The following is a 6,481-nucleotide window of genomic DNA, read 5'->3' on the forward strand; positions in this document are numbered from 1 at the left end:
TGAGTTTTCAGTAGATTGCCAGGCCTTTCTTCTGAGGTGCCTCTGTGTGGATTCAAACCTCCAACCTTTTGGTTAGCAGCTGAGCACGTTATCCATTTCCATCCCCCAAGGACTAACTCTTTCTCCCTCTCTCTCTTTCTATACACACACACACACACAATCTTCCTTAACGTATTAAAAACAATCTCTTATCTCAAACCAGCAGCCGGCATTTTGCTTAATGATGAAATTCTATAAGCATTTCTATTATATACTGGTCCAGTTTACTATCATTACTATTTTATTGTGTTCTACAGCTAAAAGCCAAAGCAATTAGACGACAGAAATAATAGTACAGTTAAAAATATGGTGAGTACCCCATTAAATTATTTTTATGGATTATTTATCTCATTTAATCTTTACAACTTCATGAGACAGATATTATTATAACACCAAATTACTGATGAAAAATGAAACTGAAACTAAGAAAATTTCATTCATAGATGTGGTGACACATCCAACAAGAGTCAGGGTTCAGACCCAAGCAATCTGACTCCAGAGCCCAGGCTCTTTATTATTATACTATATTAATGTAATTGACAAATTTACGTTAAGTACCTATCGTGTGTCAGGTCGATGGGCACTAGGATTACAGCAGTGCATAAAAAAGACAAAAGTCTCTGCCCTTATGGAGCTTATATTATAGAAATAAGATTGATTTTGGAAAGAAATGCAAAATTATGATTGTATATCGACGGCACTGGGTTTTTTTTATATTGATGATGTAACTATATATGCAGAAAACATAAAATTTCAAATAAATATCTGAAGTGAAAACTCTTAGTTACTGATTAGTTTCAAACTAATACACAAACTAATTTATTTCCTATATTCACCCGATACTAAATTAGAAAAATAATGGAAAATTGATGTATATTTATAATAGCAAAGATGATAAAATATTCATGAAAATTTGCCAAGGAGGGGTTCTATAAAGAACCTATTTGCCAAGGACCTTTATATAAAAAAATTAAACTGATGAGTATCATAAAAGTAGTTAAATAAAATTTTTCTATACATTTTTCAGTTGTCGTTAGGTGCCATTGAGTCAGTTCTGACTCAAAGACCCTATGTGCAACAGGTCAAAACACCGCTTGGTCCTGTGCTATCCCCACAATCTTTGTTATGCTTGAGCTCATTTTCATAGTCGCTGTGCCAATCCATCTCGCCAAGGGTCCTCCTCTTTTTGCTGACCCTCTACTTTACTAAGCATGATGTCCTTCTCCAGGGACTGATCTCTCCTGTCCAAAGTATATGAGACAAATTCTCACCATCTTTGCTCATAAGGGCATTCTGGCTGTATTTCTTCCAAGACAGATTTGTTCATTCTTTTGGCCATCCATGGTATATTCAATATTCTTCGCCAACACCATAATTCAAAGGCATCAATTCTTCCTCCATCTTCCTTATTCATTGTCCAGCTTTCACATGCATATGAAGTGATGGAAAGCACCAGGGCTTGGGTCAGGTGTATCTTAGTTCACACCCTAGGGAAACTGCCTTTACATTGAATCAGGGATGTGATCCCAGTAAGGGTGTTACATCCCACCCTAATCCTCTTTAATAGAACCTAGTCTTGCCTCATTAACCACAGGGAGACATTAGGATTTACGACACATAGGAAAATTACATCAATCACAAAATGGAGGACAACTTCACAGTCCTGGGAATCATGCTCTAACCCACTGACACATATTTTGGGAGACACAATTCAATCCATGACAAGTGACTTCCAACCTGAGGGGCTCATCTTCTGACACTATATCAGGCAATGTCCCTCTGCTATTCTTGAGGTTTTCACTGGCTAATTCTTTTCAGAAGTAGACCACTTGGTCCTTCTTCCTAATCTGACTTAGTCTGGAAGCTCAGCTGAAACTTGTGTGCCATGGGCGACGCTGCTAGTATTTGAATACCAGTGGCATGGCTTCTAGCATCACAGCAACATGCAAGCCTCCACTATGATTTTGCCCCAATTAAAATGCTACTAGTAACATTTTTGTTATATGTCAAAATTATACTAAACTTAACCTGAAAAAAAAAGAAATGCAGAACTTGGCAGAAACATTCCAAAAATTGAGATGAGGGAGTATTAGCACTACCACATAGTAAAAGTATCATAAAATTACTATAATAAACCAGTTTGGAACTGGCATGGAATAGTGAGACCAATCGTTAAAACATGATAGAAAATTAAGAAATAGGCCTACAAAACCAAACTTAACATTTGATAAAAGTCACAATTCAGATGAGCAGAAAAAAGATAGATTATTCAAAAATTGTGTGCAGCAACTTGCTAGCTATTCCAGTTATCAACGTGTAACAAACTACCTGAAACACCACCACTCTATCACATCTTGTGGTTTTATGAATCAGGAAGTTGAGTAGAATTTGGCTGGGTGATTATATTGCTCCACATGGTGGTTACTGTGTCACTCAGCTCATAGATGAACTGGTCTAGAAGGTCCAAGGTCACATGCCTGGAACTTTGGCAGGGACAACTGGAAGACCAGGCTACTCTTGGCTTTCCTCTCTCTAGGTAGTCTCAGGACCTCTCCATGAACTCTCTTCAACAGAGTGGTCAATCTTCTGACATGGTGACAAACTTAGGGCTCCAGGAAAACAAGATGGAAGCTACTATTGCTATCAAATATTAAAACCAGAATTAGCAAGCATCATTTTTGCTCAACTGTCCAAAGCAATCACTAGGCCAGACTGGATTCAAAAGGAGGGGAAATAAGACTCATCTCTCGTTGGGAATATTGTCAATTAATGTGGGGCTATCTTTATTCTGTCACACTCGCTAGCTGCAAAAAATAAAAATAAATAAAACTATATTACCTCACTCCCTACAACAATATAAATCCAGAGAAACCAAATAATTAAAAGTATAAAAGTAAATCAATTACTAAAAGAAAACATCAATAAATTTTTAGAATATTGGGAAAAGTCTTTACTAGCATTGAAGGAAATCATGAAGATTGATAAATTTGGTTTTTACAGGTGTTAAAACATCTAGACAGCAAAGAAAGAAAATTCAGAAAACAAAGGACAGACTTCTGCTTTTGTCCGTGATGGAGTAACTAGTACTGAACTGTTGTTGTTGTTAGGTGCCACTGAGTCAGTTCCGACTCATAGTAACCTTATGTACAACACAATGAAACACCGCCCAGTCCTGTACCATCCTCACTCACAATTGTTGTTATGCTTGAGCCCATTGTTGCAGACACTGTATTAATCCATCTCGCCAAAGGTCTCCCTTTTTTTCACTGACCCTCTACTTTACCAACCATGATGTCCTTCTACAGGGACTGGTTCCTCCTAGTAGACATGTCCAAGGAAGGTGAGACGAAGTCTTGCCATCCTTACTTCCAAGGAGCACGCTGGCTATATTTCTTCCAAGACAGACTTGTTCATTCTTTTGGCAGACCATGGTATATTCAATGTTCTTCTCCAACACCACAATTCAAAGGCATCAACTCTTCTTCAGCCTTCCTTATTCATCGTCTAGCTTTCACGTGCATGTGAGGCGAATGAAAATATCATGGCTTGGGTCAGGGGCACTTTAGTCCTCAAAGTGATATCTTTGCTTTTTAACACCTTAAAGAGGTCTTTTGCAGCAGATTTGCCCAGTGCAATACCTCATTTGGCTTCATGACCACTGCTTCCATGGGTGTTGATTGTGAATCCAAGTAGAATGAAATTCTTGACAATGTCAATCTTTTCTCCATTATCGTGATGTTATTTATTGGTCCAGTTGTGAGGATTTTTGTTTCCTTTACGTTGAGGTGTAATCCTTATCGAAGGCTGTAGTCTTTGATCTTCATTAGTAAGTGCTTCAAGTCCTCTTCACTTTCAGCAACCAGGGTTTTGTCATCTGCATATTGCAGGTTGTTAATGAGTCTCCCATCAATCCTGATGCCGCATTGGTACCAAATGTGGCAATGAACTAGCACTCCCCAAATACATAACTGTCTTCAGATGCTGAACAACAGGCAGCACAGAACTTTGATCCCTCGGAGAAAGACAGCAAATGAACTGAGCCCTACAATTTGCCCTGGTTTTCTCCTTGGTCGTGCTTTCTGGATTTTTGCAAAGGGTGAGAGTACCCAAATAGAGCAGAATTTTCCTACTAAGTTGAAGCAACAGAGATTGGAGTTGGGGAGGCTGAGGCAGATTTTGTGTGACAGGGTACTGGAAAGGAAAAACTACCTAGAGTAAGAGCTCCAAAAATCTGCGTAGGGGTCCCCTTGAGTCCTTGGCTGAACACTAAGCTATGCATAGGTAGGGCGAGACTGCACAAGAATGAGCAAAAAACAACTACTGATATGACTTCCAGATTTAGCAAATAAAAATATAGGACATCCAATTAAACTTGAATTTCAGATAAACAGCAAATATTTCTTTTAGTATAAATATATTCCAACGCTACTTAATCTGCTAACCCTAAGAACTGGAGAATGATAAACTAAATTGCCAGAGCTTGCCCAGAGCTGGGAGATATTCAAATTCAAATCAATTTGAATAGAGAGCCAGAGTGGAAACTGGAAAAAATGGAGACTCCAGAATATCCACTCCTTAAAAGAAGGACTAAACTAACCCTGGAGTAGAGCTCAATCCATACCTATCCTAACAAAGCTTACATATGGTATCAAAAGTCAGAAGATTAGATGAGATCACCAAGTAGATGGCTTTAACAAAGAGAAATTTTTTCTCTCACTGTCTAGTAGGCTACAAGCCCAAATTCAGTGTATTAGGTCCAGGGGAAGGCTTTCTCTCTCTGTCAGCTCTAGAGGGAAGTCCTTGTTACCAGTCTTCCCTTGGTCTGGGAGCATCTCAGTGCAGGAACCTCAGGTCCAAAGGACACACTCTGCTCCAGGCACTCCTTTCTTGGTGGTATGATGTTCCTCTGTCTCTCTGCTCACTTCTCCCTTTTATATGTAGAAAGATACTGGCTTAAGACACTATCTAATCTTGTAGATCTCATCAATATAACTGCCACTAGTCCATCTTATTATATCGTAGCGATAGGATTTGCCACATAGGGAAATCACATAAAATCGTGGACAATCACACAATACTGGTCTCATGGCCCAGCTAAATTGACAGATATTTTGGGGGGACACAATTTAATCCATGACATTCCACCTCTTGGCCCCCCAAAATTCATGTCCTTGCCACATGTAAAACATATCCACCACATCATATCATAGCAAAAGTCTTAAATCATCTACAGTCCAAAGTACAAAAATTCCTCTTCATCTGTGAAATCCAGAATATAAATTATTTGCTTCCAAAGGTACATTGGCAGAACAGGCACAAGTTAGACATTTCCACTACAAATGGGAGAAACTGGAGGAAAAGAAGAGATAACAGGCACCAAGCAATTCAGGAGAATACATTACACTAGCCCTCAAGGCTTTGAAAACAATACTCTGTTCTCTGAGACAATTTACATGATGGCCCTGCCCTCCAGACTCTAGGTATTGCCCACACTCTCTGGATTCTGAGTGCAGGCCCCTTGACCCTGGGCTTCAGCTCCACCATCCAGGCCCACTGGGACAGCAACTCTGCTCCCTTGGCTTTAGCCGAACCATTCTCCTAGTCCACCTGAGTGGCAACTCCACCCTTAAAAACACCAGAGGCCACGGCTCCACCGTTTGAAACCCCCGAGTTCATAGCCATACCTTTTGAAACTGAGGCAGCTCAGTTTCTTCAGTTCTTTGTCTCTTCAGCTTCTGTTTCCTGGTTTCTTGGCCTCTCGGCTCCTCGGGCTTCACACCCGCATCTGCCCTGCTGGGGCAAGCATTCCAAAGCTCTGTAGCTTCACTGATAAGTGCCTGGAGGCACCCCACTCCACCAGGGAGCCTCCTGCACACATGCACTCAGCTCTATTGCTCCATGGGTCAGCTCCAGCACCATGTGGCACTGGTCTCCTGGTTCTGCTGCTGCTGGTTCTCTGTCACTGCCGCTTCTCTGCCACTGATGGTTCTGTGCTGCTTCCACTCCTCTATCCACTCACAGTTTCAAAACTGCTTCCACATTTTAGGTATCTGTTAGAGCAGCAGCCCACTCTTAGTACCAAATTCTTTCTTGGTCATCTGGTGCTGCTATAACAAAAATACCATAAGTGGATGATTTTAACAAAGAGAAATTTATTATCTTACAGTCTAGTAGGCTACAAGTCCAAATTCAGAGAATTAGCTCCAGGAGAAGGCTTTCCCTCACTGTTGGCTCTGGTCTGGGAACATTTCAGTGCAGGAACCTCAAGTCCAAAGGATACACTCTGCTCCTGGTGCTGCTTTCTTGGTGGTATGAGGTCCACCTGTCTCTGTTTGCCTCTCTCTTTTATCTCTCAAAAGGGATTGCCTGAGACACTATCTAATCTTGTAGATCTCACTAATCCATCTTATTACATCATAGTGATAAGATTTATAACACATAG

General features: G+C 40.3%; 1 protein-coding gene across 1 annotated transcript in view; it reads right to left on the reverse strand.

The window, feature by feature from the left end:
- Positions 1 to 885: 885 nt before the first annotated feature.
- Positions 886 to 6,481, reverse strand: part of LOC126075793 (craniofacial development protein 2-like) — a 31,925-nt gene continuing 26,329 nt past the window's right edge. Inside the window, exon 2 of the mRNA XM_049883883.1 lies at positions 886 to 6,146. The gene's annotated coding sequence lies outside the window, so the exon portion shown is untranslated. The remainder of the gene's footprint in view (positions 6,147 to 6,481) is intronic.

Source organism: Elephas maximus, chromosome 4 (assembly GCF_024166365.1).
Source record: "Elephas maximus indicus isolate mEleMax1 chromosome 4, mEleMax1 primary haplotype, whole genome shotgun sequence".
NCBI lineage: Eukaryota > Metazoa > Chordata > Mammalia > Proboscidea > Elephantidae > Elephas > Elephas maximus.